Source organism: Pteronotus mesoamericanus, unplaced genomic scaffold (genome assembly GCF_021234165.1).
Source record: "Pteronotus mesoamericanus isolate MK-2021 breed Mesoamerican mustached bat unplaced genomic scaffold, CSHL_Meso_final contig_53, whole genome shotgun sequence".
In the NCBI taxonomy this organism is placed as follows: Eukaryota; Metazoa; Chordata; class Mammalia; order Chiroptera; family Mormoopidae; genus Pteronotus; species Pteronotus mesoamericanus.
Window position 1 is genome coordinate 7792347 of NW_026555195.1, and position 19581 is coordinate 7811927.

Genomic DNA, 19581 nt, shown 5'->3' on the forward strand with positions numbered 1-19581 from the left:
GCAAATAACCAGAAACCACCACTGTATTTTGTGTCTGGTAGAAAAAGTAAATAAGATAAATATTAGCTTATATATATAATTATATTCTACATAATATTATAACTATTATATGTTATATAATTATAATATATAAATATTAGCTCTGTGTGTGTGTGTCTGCGTGTCTGTGTGTGTATATGGCTTGAAACCACAGAATTCTATATAAACCAGACAAGGCATTTATAACATTTACAGAGTACTTATAATTTCCCATTTCCAAGTTACATACTCTAGTTAGTTTTACAACTTTGTGAGGGAAACAAGGCCCTATGTGTATATTTCTGTAAGATAGAAATCTAGTGTAATTTGATAATACAAGGTCTGTCCAGAAGGTATCCAGCCATATGCTATGAAAAGTAGAGACATTTATTGAAGAAAATACAAGATACAAGAAACACTGTACAGAGGATAATGAAACCTCAGTCCCCTTCAAAGTAGGCACCTCGGGACCTCACACAGTTGTTCCAATCACCATCAGCTGCCCCATTATATTTTCCTGAATCTCATCAACAGTCTAAAATCTCTTCCCTTTCAAAGGTGATTTTAGTTTTGGGAAGTCACAGGGCACCAGATCTGGTCTGTAGTGGGGCTGAGTCACCTGGGTAATGATGGTGTTTTGCCAAAAATCTCTTCATGAGACGTGATGCATGAGTGGGCACGTTGTGATGAAGCTTCCAATCACCAGTTGACCATAGCTGCCGACTTCCGAATCATCCAAATAGCTTCCACAGAGAAATATTCAAGCTTAATACAAAATTTGATGCAGATTCATTGCTCTACTTTTAGTTGTAAAGTTTTAATATCAGATCATCCTATGAGGTTGCTTGAGGTCTCTGAGTTTATAAGGCCACCGCACAGGCCACCAGTCAGGTTTAGAATCTGGCCCCTTTTCATCTGCAACTTTAAACATTTTTAAAAACTTGCGGGAAATATTTGAAGAATCACTCCTGGCTACACTATTTTTTGATACTATATTACTATTAGATAAATGAGTAAATTGGGCTCCAACCTGAAATTTCTAGAGAACCAAGACCCAAACAGGTAAACTTTTTTCCTTTTATTTGCCCCAGAGCCAATGTTTAACCATTATTAATATGATTTTCCTGTACATATACAATTTATTTTTATTTTATCATTTAGTATGGTATGTGATATAGACCCTGCTTGAAATGTCCTTTTCTTCATCAGACCACATCTCACTCCAACGTGAAGACTCTACTTCATTTTCTTCACAAAAAGGTCCTAACCACAGTATTTGTGAAATCGTATTTGTGACTTAGTACATGGTCACAAAGGTCTTTTAAGTCAAGTATTCCATGCGATTACAACCTGGAAAAACATAGAGCCTTTGTCAAGCCATTAATAATGATCATTCTTTTGGTTCCATAAACGTATGCTCTACAATAACGTAAGCCCCCCTCACATTCCTTCCAAATAGTTTTTGGGCAAAGAAATCATTGGCACAACATTCCTTCCAGGCCTCAAGAAATGACAGAATAAGCCTGATTTCTAGAGGATATGCAGAACTAGTTCAGGCTAAGCACTCGGAGTTGTTTTAAAATATTAAAAATAAAATAAAATAAAGTAAAATAGAATAAGAAGAAAAAGGCCAGACCACAGCAGGACGTGTGAAGGTGCGATGCATGTGAATGAAGGAAAAGCCGTCACTACGGCAGCAACAGCTCCGCCTGTCCTCACTTGTCCCCAGTTCTTCTCACGCCCTTCCCAGTGGGACAGCCTTTTTCATTATTCCACAAAATAGCTATTATGATAATCTTGACATTTAATGTATAATTTGAAAACAAATAAATTTGTGTGTAAAACGATTCATTTAACAGAAGGATTCCCCTATAACCCCAAATTCTCAACTGTTTTCAAAGGAAAAGGATATGAGAATGACCTGGGAAATCTGTCTCTATAGAAAGCCTTCTTCATTATATTTCTGTAGAAAAACTCTGACTTGTAAACCTTTTATGGCTCATTTAACCCTTTTTGATCTCAGTTTTGAGCGTTGTGGGAATAAAACTGCCACCTTCCCTGGTGAATGATGGGTGAATGCGCAGAATGCCTCCATGACCAGGAAGAAAGGGGATGGCAGCAGCGGCGGCCCGGACGACAGCAGCCCCCGCCTTGTCCCTGCGAGGAAGCGACCTCCCCGCCGTCCCTGACAAAGACAAACGAGGTCGTCCTGTCTAGTTAGAGTCCCTAAAGTAAATGGAACCTTGAGCAACTTCTATTAGCTACTGGCTCCCTCACAAAACCCACTTTGTTTCTAGGTTTGGCAATGCTGATGTATAAAGATATGCGATGGCTTTTTTAAAAGTTTATTTTTCAGTTATGGTACACACTCATTCTGTGCTAGTTTCAGGTGTACGGCGTAGCGGTTAGACAATCCCGCGGTTCACAAAGCTGTCGCCTTGACAATCCCAGGACCTACTGGGCACCACGCACAGTTATTACGACATTATTGGCTCTGCTCCCTGTGCTGCACTTTGCACCCCCCACTATTTTGTAGCTGCAGGTTTGTGCTTGTTAATTCCTTCACCTTTCCACCCAGTCCCCACACCTTCCTATTCTCTGGCAACCATCAGTCTTCTCTCTGTATCTATGAGACTGTTTCCATTTGTTTAGTTGTTTGTATTGTTCTTTAGATTTCACATATAAGTGTAATAATATGGTGTTTGTTTTTCTCTGATGGACTTCACTCAGCATAATGCCCTCTGGATCCATCCATGCTGTTGCAAATAGTAAGATTTCATTTGTTTTTTTATGGCTGAGTAATATTCCATTGTATATATGTACCACAGCTATTTTATCCACCTATCAGTGGGCACTTGGGTTGCTTCCATAGCTTGGCAATTGTAAATAATGCTGGAATGAACATAGGGGTTCATATATTTTTCAAATGAGTGTTTTGGGTTTCCTTATATTTTTTTCCATAAAAGTGAAATTGCTAGATCATACATAAGGCACTTCATTTTTAATTCTAAAAAAAATTCTCATCTGAGGATACTTTTTAATTGATTTTAGAGAGAGAGAAAGATGGGGGAAGCAGGGGGGGAGAGAGAGGGAGAGAGAGAGAAACATTGAGTGGTTGCTTCCCATATGTGCCCTGATGGGGGAATGGAACCTGCAACCCAGGTGTGTGCCCTGATGGGAATCAAACTCTCAAACTTCTGTCGGGTGAGACAACACGCCAACCACCTGAGCCACCTGGCCAGGCCCATGTTTAATTTTTAGAAGAACCTTCACACTCTTGTCCATAGTGGCTGCATCAATCTGCATTCCCACCAACATCCTTGCTTTTGCTTGTTTGTTGATTTGTTGAGGATGGCCATTCTGACAGGTGTGAGGTGATATCTCATTGTGGCATTAACTTGCATTTCTTTGATGATCAGTGATGTTGAGCACCTGTCATGTCTATTGGAGAAGTGTCTATTCAGGTCCTCTGCCCATTTTTAATTGGGTTGTTTGTTTTATTTGGTATTAAGTAGTATGAGTTCTTTATAAATTTTTGATATTAACCCCTTATTGTATGTGCCATTGGCAAATGTGTCCTCCCATTCAGTAGGTTGTCTTTTCAATTTGTTGGCTTCTTTTGCTGTGCAAACCCTTTTTAGTTTGATGTAATTCCATTTGTTTATATTTTCTTTTGTTTCCCTTGCCCAAGGACATATAACAAAATTTTTTTCTAAGAGAAATGTCAGAGATTTTACCTCTTATATTTTCTTCTAGGAGTTTTATGGTTTTGAGTCTTACATTTAAGCCCTGAATCTATTTTGAGTAAGAAGTGGTCTACTTTTATTTTTTGCATGTATCTTTTCAAATTTTCCAACATCATTTCTTAAATAGATTGTCTTTACCCCATTGTACGTTCTTGTCCTTTATGTCAAATATTAGTTTACCATATAGGTATGGGTTTATGTCTGGGCTCTCTGTTTTGTTTCATTGATCTATATCTCTGCTTTTATTCTAGTACCAGGCTGTTTTAATTACTATAGCCTTGTAGTATGGTTCGATATTAGGTAGCATGATACTTCCAATGTTTTTCTTTTACAAGATTTCTGTGGCTGTTCAAGGTCATCTGTGGTTCCATACAAATTTTGGGTTTATTTGTTCTAGTTCTGTGAAATACACCATTGGTATTTTATTAGAAATTGCATTGAATTTAATGATTGCTTTGGGTAGTATAGACATTTTAACTATTAATACCTTTTGTCCATGAGCATGGTAAATGTTTCCATTTATTTACATCTCTAATTTATTTCTTCAGTGTCTGGTAATGTTCCAAGTACAGGTCCTTTATTTCCTTAGTTGAATTTATTTCTAGGATTTTTTTGATGCAATTGTACATAAAATTGTTTTCTTATTTTCCTTTTTTGATAGTTCAGTATTGGTGTATAAAAATGCAATTGATTTCTGATTATTTAGTTTGTATCCTGCTGCTTTACTGAATTCATTTATCAGTTTTAGTAGCTTTCTGATGGAATCCTTAGGGCTTTCTTTATACAGTATCATGTCAGCTGAAAATAATGACAGTTTTTCTTCTTCTTTTCCAATTAGTATGCTTTTTTTTTTCTTCTTGTCTGGTTGCTATGGCTATAATTTCCAGTACAAAGTTGAATAAGAGTGATGAGGGGATATCTGTGTCTTGTTTCTGATCTTAAAGACACCACTTTTAGTATTTTTTCTCTTAGTATGGTATTAGCTCTTGGTTTGTCATATATGGCCTTTATTATGTTGAGGAATGTTCTCTCTATTTCTACGTTGCTGTGAATTTTTATCATAAGTGGATATTAAATATGTCAGATGCTTTTTCTGCATGTATTTTCATAATCATATTTTTAAAATCCTTTACATTGTTTATGTGATGTATCACATTAATTGATTTATGGGTATTAAACAAATCCTGCATCCCAGGAATAAATTTCACTTGATCATGGTGTATGATCTTTTTAATATATTGTTGGATTTGATTTGCAAGGATATTTGCATCTATGTTCATCAGGGATATTGGCCTATAATTTTCTGTGTTTGTACGTTTTTTATCTGTTTTGAAATTAGGATAATGCAGGCCTCATACAATGAACTTGAGAGCCTAGGGAATTTTTTGAAATAGTTTGAGAAGTAGAGGTAGTAATTTTTCTTTGAATGTTTGGTAAAATTCCCCTCCCTTCCAGGACTTCTCTTTTTTGGGGAAGTTTAAAAATTACTGCTTTGATTTCATTAGTTGTAATCAGTCTGTTCAGTTTTTCTCTTTTTTCTTCAGAGGATTGTATGTTTCTAAGAATTTATTAATTTCTTCCAAATTGTCCAGTTTTTTTGGCACATTGTTGATGTTTGTAATATATATTTTGAATTCTTTGTATTTTTTAGGTGGCAGTCATCAATTTTTATCTTTCTGATTTTATTTATTTGGATCTTCTCTCTTTTTCTTGATTAGTCTGGTTAAGGATTTATCAATCTTGGGGTTTTTTTGTTGTTTTTTTAACCTTTTTTACTTTTTTAGACTGTATTTTATTTATTTTTGCTCTGATCTTTATTATTTTCTTCTGTCACTGTTGGCCATAAGTCAGAGCGTGGTCCTGGCTGTCCTCTTCAGAGGGGCAGACCAGGCGGGGCTGTGCAGAGAATGTAGCCACGCTAGGATCCAGGGATGCCCACAAATTCCAGCCGTCTACCCTGGATATGCAGGCATTGTGGCCAGCGTTGGGAGGTGGGTTGTGGAATCTCCAGACTTCTTTTTGTTTTATTTTTATTTATTGATGACAGAGAGAGAACATCGATTTCTATTCTACTCATTTTTGCGTTCATTGGTTGCTTCTGTATGTGCCCTGACCGGTGACTGAACCCACAGCCTTGGCGTATCAGGACTATGCTCTCACAATGAGCTACGCTGCCAGGGTCCAGGCTTCTTGATGGCCGGTCCTGCAGTGCTCCCCGCCCGCTTCGCTGACCCTGATATTATACACTGTCGGGAGTGCCAGGGAAGTCTCTCCCATTGGCCAGGATGGCACAGGGGGAGGCTCTTACACCAAGTGTTCCAAAAGATGAAGGGGCATCTCTGTCTCTCTCTCTCCACCCTGTCTCTCTCTCCTTTGCTCTCCCTTCCTCTCTCTCTAAAATCAATAATAAAAAAGGTGAATGGATAGAGCCCAAGTGTGCCAAAATCTCGCGAGATAATTGGATAGAAAAAAAGCCCTCCCCTCCCTATCCCCACAGGAACGATGGGCTTGCGCCGGAAGGGGAGATGCTCTTTGAGAGGAGAGTTCACCAGTCTCCTAGCAGCGGCATCTGAAAAAACCTCTTTCCTTTCGCACCAGCACCTGTCTCGTGAGTTTGGCTTTTGTTGCAGCAGGCAGCCAAACCTGCGTTTTTTGGTTTCATTTCTTTCTAGTCACTTTGGGATTTGTTTCTTGTATTTCTTAGCATTTTTTAGGTGTAAGATTAGATTGTTTATTTGAGATTTTGCTTGATTCTTGGGCTAGGCCTGTATTGCAATAAATTGTGATCTTAGAACTGCTTTTACTATGTCCCATAGATTTTGGGTGGTTTTGTTGTTATTTTCATTTGTCTCAAATTATCTTTTGATTTTTGTTTTCTTGGTCTTATTTTTAACCCATTTGTTGTTTAGCAACATGTTACTTAGCCTCCAGTTGTTAGCGTGTTTTGTCATTTTTGTAATTGATTTCTAGTTTCATACCATTGTATGACTGAAGAAGTTGCTTGATAGAATTTCAATCTTCTTAAATTTTTTGAGACTTGTTTTGTGTTCATACATGTGGTCTGTCCGGGAAAACATTTGATGTGCGCTTGAAAAGTATATATATTCTGCTGCTTTTGGGTAAAATGTTCTGCAAATATCAATTACATTTCTCTTGTCTATTGTGTTTTTTAAGGCCACTGTTTTCTGGAAGATCTATCCATTGATGTCAATGGGGTGATCCCAGTCCCCGGCTGTGACTGTACTACTGTTGATCTCTTTCTTTATCTGTGTCAATATTCGCTGTATATATTTTGTGTTATTACACTGGGTGCATTAATGTTTACAAGGGTTGTAGTCTCTTGTTGGATTGATTTTTGCATCATTATGTAATGTCCTTTATTGTCTTTTATTATAGCATTTGTTTTAAGTCCATTTTATCTGATGTAAGTATTGCAACCCGAGCCTTCTCAATTTGTTTTTACTTCCATGAAATCTCTTTTTTCATCCCTTTCAATATTTGTGTCTTTCATTCTGAGGTAGGTATCTTTTAGACAGCATTATATATGGGTTATGTTTTATTAAGCATTCAGCTACCCTATGTGTTTTGATTGGAGCCTTTAAGCTGTTGACATTTAAAGTGATTATTGATAAGTACATAGTTATTGTCATTTTATTATTTATAATTATGTTTCACTTTTTTTCTTTTTCTTAAAGAAGTCCTTTTTTTCAATACTGGTTTAGTGATAACCTGTCTTATGTTAATTTAATCATTACTCCAGCTAAAGAACATAGAAGGGTAGAAGAAAAATTTTTCCTCTTCACCACATACATATTTTTCTATTTTACTTTTGTCTTTCTTTTTTTCTCAAATCACTCTTATCCCTATTAAGCCTTTGGTGCATCCTTCTGAAAATGTTTTCTTGCTTATTAACTTACATACTAATATATGAGATCATAAAATGTGTATCTTCCTGCTATTTGTTTACCTATTTTTACTGTTATTAAAATGTTTTTATATTTATCTTGATTGTTGATTTTTTATTTTTATAAATAGAATGACAAGGTTGGGGCTGTTGTGCCCAAACCTATACAGTATGTACTTTTAGTAGATAATGTCAGAATACATTACAAAAATACTGGAGCAATTTTAATTTTTTATTTTAGCAAGTTGGATTTGTGATTATTTTACACATATTGTAGCTTGCATTAGTCCTTTTAATCAATTTTAAGAAAGGCTTTTATTGTTTCAGCTTGTTTTTACATCTTTATTCACACTGGATTTTTTCTTAGACAAAGATTATCTTATTTTCTTAGATGAATATTATACAGTATTATTTACTGGACAATTTATTTACCCCCTTTAATAGAATTGAGTTGCTATGTATATCAGAATTACACAACTAAAGACTATTTATTCATTCAACAAATATTTATTGAATATTTACCATCGGCAAGACTAATTTTAGGTGCTGGCAATTCAGGGAAACACAACAATCCAGTCAACCCTTGGACCAGTTTCTGAACTATATTTTGTAACCATGATTAGCCTTTTATTTTCCTATGGCAGTAACATACACTTATCTGTTTACTGTATTTATTTTAAAATTTTATGATGTTTTAAATTCCTCTTCCAAAGTGTTCATGTCAAAAAAATGGGAATTTTCACATTTATTTATTTAGTTCTTCTCTTTAAATTAATAGCAAATGGTTTAAACATTAAAATGTGCTCAGTAAAATAATAAATATATAAACACATTTAAGAGATGTTAATATCTGACCATGTTTTCTTTAGATATGTCTAATGAAAAACCATATTCTCTGTTACCAGTCAGGGGACTGGCCCAGAGCAGGTCTGGCTCAGGCAGGTTCTTGACTTTGTGTAGGAAGATTTCACAAGTCCAGATGATTTTGACACTATGTTTATTAAGGCTGGGGGCAGTGAGACAAAGGGAAGATTTAAGGTGGATGAAGTAACAGGAGAGCCCAGGCAGGGCTCTGCTTTGGCTCCTGGAAAAGTGATGGGAAAGGGAGTGAGCCACGGCGGGGCTGCTGTGAGCTCACGGGGAGGTCGGACAAAAGGGGGACCCAGGGGGTGAGCCCGGGACGAGCTGCGGCTGCCCGCTGCTCCCCTGGCGGCAGGTCTCGTGCGGACCCTCAGAGTTTCGGAGGAAGTGAACAGTCCATGCCCACGGCGGGGCAGGGGCGTGCTCTAGAGCGAGCCCTCACCCAGTCTTTGTCCCGAGGGCTTTTATCTCTCTTCTTTGGGTGAGAATCTTAGGGGAGAGTTTCAGTAGAATACTTGTTAGCTTTCCAGGTGCATTTTCAATATGGTGATGCATCAAAATTAGCCTATGTTTGGGGGAGGGGGAAGTTAGGAGTAATTCTTTGGTCTGCTTTACTTTCTTTATCTTGTGTCTGTCTGGCTTTAATCAGGTTTTTGTTATTTGTTCCCCTGACTTTATCTGTCCTTGGGTCAGCTGGCACAAATGGCATTAATTGGTCTCTGTTCTCTGTTCCCCAGACCAGGGAGATTTAAGCTATGTAGTCTCCCATCAGGGAGGAGAAGTATGAACCATTCACTCTCAGTTGTCCTTGGTTAGGGGAGATAAGGTCTTGTAATTCGACAGCTGGCTGTAAGGTGTTTGGATTGTTTGGCCGTGTTTAGTTTTCTTCTCTCAGTTTTTATCCCCTTGCCCAGGACTTTTCTTAGCTTCTTACTGTCCTTTCACATTGTCCACCTCCTGTGTCTTTCTCTCCAGCACAGGAAAAACCCCAGTCCTTCTTTCTGTGTGTTTCCTTCCTGTGTTTCTCCTTACTACTCACATAGAATGCTTCATTTCTGGTCCTCAGATGTGTGGGGTTTTTCCCCACACCAAACAATTCTCCGTAACACTAGCTGGGTGTTCTATAATTTAATTCAGTTCTGACACTATACCCAGATAAAATCGGATTCTACATGTTAAGGGCTCAGTCTCATAAGACTGCATCCCCCTATCTTCTCTGATGCCAAATCTAACCAGTAGGTCCCAAGGTTAACCACAACTTCTGTCTAATTTGGCTGCAAATCAGACGTTCCAATGACTCTCTCCTCAGTTTTGATTAATTTGCTAGAGCAGCTCATATAACTCAGGGAAATATTGGGTTGGCCAAAAAGTTTGGTTTTTTTTTTTTTTCCTGTATGATGGCTCTAGTAGCACTTACTTGTCTTTAACATCATTCAAAACAATTTTGTTAGATTGTGTTGTGACAGTTATCATATCAACATGCATTTAAAAATATTAAAATTGGTGAATTTTTGTGCAGCCATTTTAATATTGAAGATGGAAGAAAATACACAACATTTTTTGGCATAGTATGCTTTATTATTTCAAGATTGGTGAAAATGCAACTGAAATGCAATAAAAGATTTGTGCAGTGTATGGAAAGGTGCTGTGACTGACCAAACGTGTCAAATGTGGTTTGCGAAGTTTCATGCTGGGGATTTCTCGCTGGATGATGCTCCGCAGTTGAGTAGATCAGCTGAAGTTGATAGCGATCAAATCGAGACATTAATTGAGAACAATCAATATTATACCATGCAGGAGACAGCTGGCATACTTAAAATATCCTAATCAATAAACTTATTGGTGAAAATGAAAAATGTGTATTTTATTTTATGGAAAAAACCTAAAATGGACGTTTTGGCCAACCCAATAGTTACTTATGTTCACCAGTTGATTAAAAGATACGATAAATGATACCGATAAACAGCCAGGTACCTATACCAAAGGTGAAGTCTGGGAGACTCCCAAGTGCATGAACTTCTGGTCCTGTGGAATTGGGGTGCACCCTCCAGTATGCGGGTGTGTGCGCCCACCTGAAGCCTTCCTGAATTTCACACCATTGGGATTTATGTGGAGGCTCCGTCATATGAGCATGATCAGTTATTAACTCATTTCCAGCTCCTCCTCCTCTCTGGAGGATTCCAAGCTTCTGATTCTGGCTTTGTCTTCTGGTGACCACCCCCATAGGGAGCCATTAAGAGCTCACCCAGAATTTCCTTAATAAAAGATGTTCTTAATGCTTTTGTCATTTAGAAATTTATAAGGGTTTTAGGAGCCCTTTGCCAGGGATGGGGAGACAAAAACAAATATTAGAACAAGACATGCTCTTGTCACTTAGAAAATTATGAGGGTTTGGGAGCTGTGTGCCAGGAACCAACGGCAGGGACCAATACATACATTTTCTATTATCTCACTACATGTTTCTATTAGAAAGAAAAGAACACCACAGATAGTGCTAACACTTATCTTTCTGCTTCCCTTGGTAGAGGCACTACTTTTCAAAACTTGTTAAGCATCAATCCGATGCATGTTTTTGTATTTTTGTTGATATATATCTCCATAAATAATATACACTGTTGTTTATTGTTTGAATTTAAAAATTTTGTCACAGCTCATTATAATGAAAATTATTGTACCCATTTTCTCATCTCGTCATGCCTTGTGCAGAGCGTTTCTATAGTTAAGCTATCTGGAAGTGGATTTGCTTGGGCTTAGGTTGCCACAGACTGAATGTTTGTTTCCTTTCCATAATTCATGTGTTCAGATTCTCATCTCCAAAGTAATGGTATTAGGAAGTGGGACCTTTGTGAGGTAAGTCACAAAAATTGAGCCACCATGAACAGAATTAGGGCCCTTATAAAAGAGGCTCCATAGAGCTCCCTTAGTCATCTACCATGTGAGAGAACAGCAAGAAGACTGCAGTTTGTGAACCAGGAAGCACTATCTCACCAGGCACTGAATCTGCAGGTGCCTTGGTCTCAGACTTCTCAGCCTCTAGGACTGTGGGAAAGAAATGTTTGCCATTTAAGCCACCCAGTCTACTATATTCTGTAACAGCAGCCCAAGTGGATTAAGACGTAGGTATTTACTTTTTTATGATCACTACAGAATTTAACATCTTATGGGAGAAGAAAAATAATCCTCTTAGAAATATAAGATATACAACTTTATAGTAAAAAAAAAAAAAGTAAAAACCTCACAAAGGTACAAGGCACCATTAACAAGTATTAGAAACCATAGGCAGGAGACCCAGGATCATAAAGACTTTGGGATTAAAATACCAGAATTGTCAACCCCTCACAAATATGTTTAATGTGTTTTTTAAAGAGGAGTGCTATAAAACAACAAAAATTCAATCGAGCTGATTTTAAAAGTCTAAAGGACCCTACTGAACAATTAATGAATCAGGCCGCAGACGATATAGCAAATAGAAAAGGTCTCCGTCTAGCTGCAGAAAATGAAAGGGTTTTTTTTTGTTTGTTTTTAAAGACAGAAGGAGAAGAAGAAAAGAAATTATTAGCAAAAATAATGCATTATTTGTACTTCTTAATCCCTTTCACCTTTTTCAGCCTTCTCTCCAAGCCTCCACAAATGCCAATTATAAAAATAGTAACCAGAATGTAAAGTACAGTGCAGGAATAGTTTATAGTCAATAATAGTGTATTAACTACATATTGTGTCAGACGGGTACTAGACTTATTGGAATGATCACTTTTAAGGTATGTAAATACCTAATCACTACATTGTATACCTAAAACTAACATAATATTGTGTCTCAACTCTCACTGAGAAACAAATTTTTAAAAATGCATTGTTTTAGACAAGATCGCCCTCCTTCCTAGAATGCAATGAGGTCTATCAGCATATTTCTTAGTGTTGACCAGCAAATTCCAGGATGGTTATTAAAAGCCATATTCCTGGGGAAAATTAAAACTGTAATTCGGGCTCCACCCATTGTAGCTTAGTTGGCTGGTCTCTGTCCCACAAAGCGAAAGGTCACTGGTTCCATTCCCAGTCAGGATATGTACCTGGGCTGGGGGCCTGGTCCCCGCTTGGGCGGGTGCGAAAGGCAACAGGTGGATGTTTCTTTCACACATTGATATTTCTCTCCCTCTCTTCTTTCCCCTCTCTCTAAAAATAAATAAATACTTTTTTTTTTAAAAAACCCAGTAATTCAGTTAGGTGTTAAGTCTTGGTGTGCTGATGTGAGGCCTTAACACAAGTGACTCCATTTTAGGCTTGAATTTTTTTTTTTTTAACAATGGGAATCAAAGACATGAGTAAAGAGCTAGAGATTACAAAAAACAATCAAGTAGGTTTGAAAAAGACATAAATGAGTTTTATAGAAAATCAATTAAATTTAGCAAGTTAGTGTTTGAGTTAAATAAGAAGTTAATAAAGTTGAAGAGATTGGTGATCTGAAGATAAATAGGGAGGAAGAAATTACTCAGAATGGAGAGACAAAGAAATGGAAAACATGAAAGACTATATAAAAGACATAAAGGCTTGCAGCAGAGATCAACTAACTTCCTTTTAAAAGTCCAGGTAATAAATAATTTAGGTTTTGCAGAGCTTCTGTTTTCTGTCACAATAGCTCAGCTCCACTGCTGTAGCCTGGAAGCATCCATAGTTCACACACTGGTGTGGCTCTGTCCAGAAATAATTTGTATGAAACCAGGTGGCTTGCAGTGAGCCCAACGGCTTGCTAACCCTTGAGCTAGCATGTTCTAATAACCATTTAATTGTAATTATAAAATGAGAGAATCAAGAGAATAAGGGCTCTCACTAAAATAATATTTAATTAAACATCTAAATTTAGGATTTAAGAGAGATGAGGTTTTCTTCATAGCAATAGTACACAAACTAGGAGAGTTGTGGTAGAGGTATTCCGAAAGCTTTGTATTGTTAAGGAGGGAAGAAATATTGGTTAACTTAGACATTTTAAATGTGCATTTAAAAATTTCAGGGGTTCCCCACTGACAAAATAGAAATCAAGTGTAACAACTTTCATGTCAGTAAATGGGAAAAATGAAGAACAAAAAAACCAAAGCAAGACAAAACCTTAATTCAGAACAAAGAAGGAAAAATAAAAAGAAGCACTGAAACAGTAGGACAACGGAAACTGAAAGACACAAGTAGAAATAGATTCAAATATGTCAACAATTTAAAGAAGTGTAGACAAATTAAATACCTTAGTTAAGAAATATAGACTATCAAACTAGATTTCGAAAAGAGAAACATATGCCCTGACTGGTGTGGTCAGTTGGTTGAGCAGCATCCTACAAAGCAAAAGTTCGCTGGTTCTATTCCCTGCCAGGGCACAGGCCTGGGTTGTGGGTTTGGTCCCCAGCTGGGGCATGTTCAAGAGACAACTGATCTATGTTTCTCTCCCTCTCCTTTTCCCTCTTTTTTTTAAAAAAAAAAATAAATAAAATCTTAAAAAAGAAAAACATATGTAGTGCATGACATTTCCAGAAGTATACCTAAAATATAGGACAAAAAAAAGTGAAAGCAAAAGCATCAGAAGCGATATACCAGGCAAATATAAAACAAAGGAAAGCAAGTTTAGCATGATTAATATCAGATAAAATAAGATTTAAGGCAAATGTATAATTATAAAATGTGACACTATATAATAATATAACATTTAATTCACCAGAAGATAGATTCAATAGGAATCTAAACTTTCATGCACCAAATGAAATACTTCCCAATTATATAAATAAAACTAGAGAGAGTACAAAAAGATATTGATAAATTGATCAATATGCTGGGAGATTTTAACACATCTCAGTGGTTTATAGATCAAGAAAAAAATTAGAAGATGATGGAACACTGGAATAATACAACCATGATCCTGGCCTAACAAACATATATAAAAGCCTCTACCATGACCCCCTCATAGAAAATATATGTTCTTTTCAAGCATAGCACACTTACAAATAACATGAGTCATTAACATTATTTTAAAAATCATGGTCATACCTGATCACAGCTTCTCAGACTACAATAAAGTTAAAGTAGAAGGAAATACTATGTAATAAAAATGATAATTAAAAACTTCCTTCTATATAGGAAATTTAAAAACCACACTACTAATAAAAAGGGGAAAAATAAATCATAACATAGAAAGTACCTGAAATTAAATCCTATACATTAGTCAGATTAATGCAGACTAGTACATGGCTGTGGCTCTCCGCCAACATGCGCACCTAGGAAGGCCCTGGTATCTCCAGAGGTCCATGGGATCACAGGCAAACGATAGGGAAGGAAGAGTAAAGTTTAACAACACCACATACCAACTGATGTAGAATTACTGATAGAACAAGAATTTAAAATATGCAAAATATGAACACTCAAAGGAAAACAGAAGATGGTAGAAAAATAAAAAAGAATAAAAAATCACAAGCAAAACCAAACAGGAAATGTTAGTATGTAAAATGTAGTATCAAAATAAAAAATAAAGTAATTTAGTGAATCGATATAACTAAAGAGCCATGAACGAGGTGGAAGATCACACTGAGAATTCTTCCGAAGACAATGAGAAAGGGTAACAAGATATGTTAAAAGAAAGCTGAAAGATACAGAAGAGTCCCAATAAGAGGGAAAAAAAGCAGAGAGACTTTATTTGAAGAAAAGTGGAGATTTATTCCCTAGAATTAGGAAAAAATAAAACATTTGTATGGAAAGGGCTACAGAGTGCCAAACAGAAGAGAATCGGATTGAAGTGGAATCCCTATGCCACATTCCCTGTAAAGAAGGACTTCCAGGTAAAGTTCTCAATGTGAAAAATAAATAAATAAAATAAGCAAAACCATGAAGCTAATAGAAAAAAAGTCAGGAGGATGACTTTGTAATCTGGGGCGGGAGCTCGGGTTTTTTTTTTTTTTGTTTTGTTTTTGATGTTAAGTTAAAAACCTTATAAGGCAAAAATGGATAAATTTGTGCTGCTTCAAAATTAAAGGTTACTTCTTAACAAGGTACACTATAAACAAATTTAACATAAAAATGACAAATTGAGAGAAGATATTTGCAACATCTAAAAATCAACAAGAACATAACAGAGATCTCAACAGAAAAATGAGCAGAAAAATAGGAGCACTTACTTTATGGGAAAGTTAAAGAATATGCACATAAAACTATTGTCAACTTGATCAGTAACCAAGGGAATGGAAAGTGAAGTGAGAGGAGACAGGAAAATTGTGGTAAAGCAGATTGTAGATTATTAAGCCACAGGAGAAATGGAGGATTAGATATATGTATAAAAACTCGCCTATATCCATGAAATATAGTTCTCACTAAAAACATGAAAAGAAGTACAATATGGTATATAAAATAATGTCATTTATGTAAATTAAAAATATGCATGCTGTCAAAGTAAAAATGTACAAAGTAGGCAAGGAAAACTTGACTCAAGGCTTTTGCAATAGGGAAGAGAGGACAGAACTCAGTCTGAACTCAACTCTGCTGAAACAAGTGGTGGGAAAAGACAGGGCACTGTTGGAGGGCCACTCATCAACGGCGCATGTCAGCGCGTGGAGCTGTTTCTGAGTTTGCAGGTGTTTTTCCCGTGGTGAGGCCGTCTGTGTTTGGTGATGGGCTCTCACTGAAGTTAGCTTCTACCTTTTCACACAGAATGGGAGCTGCGGAAGCCATGTTCCTTGATAATTACATTTTCAAAGGATAACTCCTAGGTCCTCGAGAAAGACATTCTTAAGTTGTAAACCTGGCAAGAGGCTTTTATAAAGGTTTATGCCTTAAAAGGGACAGAGAAAAATGTACAGTTAAAATAAATGTGCCATGAAATACTCTAGGAATGGGGAAGTCAGGAGACTAGAGCTAGGGTGAGGCAGCCCCTCCCTCCTCTGCCTTCCCCCAGCCCCTAAAGTTTAGTTAAGCTGAGCAGAGCATAAAAGTCATCTTGGTCAACAACCAACAATAATACACATTGTATGAGAAATCGTACTAATAAATGGTGCTTGTGGGTAGAGACAAGAAACGGTTATGCAGAATAGGAATAAAAGACAAACAGCGGAGGGCCTTGCCTAGGTTAATGCTGACAGTGTCTTACCCTGAGGAATATGGTCCCTGAACTCGCTCCACATGAGGGCCAAACAATAAGGAAAGGAAGGAAAGGAAGTGTGGATCAAAAAGGGGTTCGACAGAAAGTCACCTTGCAGGACGACCTGATCGTAAATCACTAACTGGGCAGGTGCTGGTGGACGGGCAAGTCCCAGGCATGTTACAATTTTAGTAAAAGTTTTATCTTTGTCTTAAGCAGACCCTGTCCCTTGCGTCTTTGCCTCTAGGTTACCACACCTTTGAAAAAAGCATCACCAGTCTTAAGAAAGAACACAGTCTTGTTAACTATTCTGTAATCAAATCCTCACTTTGCTTTCTCCCACATTCATGGGATCTTCTTTACCTTTCTCCCATGATCTCGAATGCATAAAAGCAAGTGCAAAACTGTTATTTTTCAGAGCATTTGGTATCTTGCTTCCTGGTAATTTTCAGTTTTGGCTCAAATAAACTCATAAAATTTCTTTACAGGTTTGAATATTCTTATAGCAACAAAAGGAAGGCAGAGGCAATAAAAAGGTAAAACAACAACAACAACAACATAAGCCCAAAACGACCTAGTACTTCCTGGTCAACTGGGATGGTTCAATGGCGCTTTGTTACCAGGTTATCTGTTATGCTTCAGACCATCATGATAAATTGGTTTTCTAATTTCTTAATGATGAGCAGCACAATCCACTTTAAAAATGGAAATTCCCTAGGTTTGCTTGCTGCTCACTGACTCAAGTTCTTGGCAGTGCTCATATCCTTTGGTATCTGACACAATGTGCATGGTGAAGTCTGATTTAAGTTCTTTGTACTTTGCAGTTTTGCTTGGGGCCTTGCCAAATTTCTTGGCTTAGTCTCTGTACAACTCACATGTCTTCTTCATCCCATCATTTAAAAGGGCCAAACACCTAGGTGTTTCCAATTTGATTGGTCCTGACTAAAAATAGCAAACCAGCAAGTTTTAATGCCTTATTATGATACAGGGAGATACGATCAGATCACTGGAGAAGGGAGGGCCCGTAGGAGGAGGTTGCCCAGGGTGATGGTGAACAGTCTAGGACGGGATTGCCTGAGAAGCTGAACGCCTCCAGAGAGCATGGAATTATGGGCCAGAAGGTTGAAGATGAAAAAAGGGCTGTCAGGCTCTCTTCCTCAAGGACGCCTGGGTGATCGTTCTGCAGCTGCCTGTGTTTCCTAAAGGATGTATTTTGGATGGGAAGGAACTCCAGGTGCAGCCGAGGATTGGGCTGGCCTGGCAGAGCGGGGCGGGGTTGTTCTCCTCTGGGTGCTCTACAGGGGACGGGCTCTGAGGCAGAAGCCTGCCATCCTTCCAAAATTGTGAAGCTTTTGTATAGTATGTTGTTTTAGTTTGTAAACTAATCCTATAGAAATAAGATAATTAAAACCTAACAGGGGAATTATGGGAGAATTAAGGTGTTAAAGATTTTAGCCTAAACTGATAGGCTTAAGTGATTAAAGCTGTGACTGTGTAAAGAATGGCTGAATTTAGTCTTAATTGATAGGCTTAAGTGATTAAAACTCTAAGTGACTAATGTATGTGGAAAGCTGTTATTCCAAAATTGTGTAGCTTTTGAATAAAGACTCCTTTATCCCCAAACCTTTGTCTCCGGAATTTTGCCTACAGGGTCGTGGTGGGCAGCAGGACCCCTCCTGTTTGGTAATAATTACAAAGTGTGACATGCAGGTGAATAGCATCAAGTCTCATGGAAGCCAATTGGAAATGTAAAACAGTGAGCCCCACTCAAGTCCTCGTGATTTAGAACATCATTTTTGACAAATTCTTTAGGTAATTTGTGTGCATGTTTAAGTTTGTGAAGCACTATTACCTGCTTGGATAAAGCCTTGATATGGTAGAAAACACAACCACTTTATTTTATAATTGAGGCAACAGAAAAATAGAAATGTAGTGACTTGCATGAAGCTGATGATTTAGTTTTCAGCTGGACCATGATTTGAGCCCAGGATATCTGAATATTTTTCAAGGGTTCTTTCTGAACTACCATGTAGTCTGTCATTTCTAGGTTTCCTGGAGTTAATCTTTGCTTGGCTTCTGCTTCTCTAATCTGTATCAGTTTATCATCTGCCTCAGCTGTTTCTGTCAGCTGCTCTTATTTCTACCCACCCCGCTTTGGTCCACGTGCAGGAGACAGCTGTGTGTCCCTGCGGCCAGTGCCCTTTCTGACCCTGTGCCATTGCAGCCTGTCCTCCTGCATGACGAACAGAGAGCACAGGGAGTCCTTCTGTCAGTATGCAGTGTGGCCCAGGCCCAAACCACACATGTATGTCACCCACATCTTAATGATATTTGCAGAAATGAGAATACTTTTACGAGTTTATAAAAGTCATGCTTATGCGTGACTTCCTTGTTATACTTGATATAGGAGATTTCTGTTTTTCAATTTCTTAAAAATCATTCTCCATTAAATTAATCAGCCTATCATTCTGTGAACCTGACTCTGCTCTGAAACCAGCACCCTTCTAGGTTAGGAGGTGAACGTAAATTGCTTTGTGAATTATTGAATTTTCCAAGTGCCAACTATTTAAAAAAATTATCTTTAAAATATTTATCACTAAATTCCTGTTATCCAGCAGATAGTTGCATACAATAAAAACTTTAATTGCTCATGTTTGTTCAATACACTGCTCTCAAAAATTTAACATTTGTATCTTAGAAATCTTCAGTAGAAAAAGAGGTGGCTGAGACACATAATGCCAAATTTTCAATTGTGTGACCGGCTGTCTACAACAGTTGCAGCCTCTCCCATGAGTCCGAAGAGGATGAGGCCGAGAAAGAAAAAGCAACTGTTTGTTATCGGCCTCAGAGCCCAACCTCAATGTATTTCTTTGACGGGCTGGTTTGGATAATGTGAGGCCCGCTAAGGCTCCTCTTGCTCGTTAGAGGAGGCACAATTCATGGCTAAAACT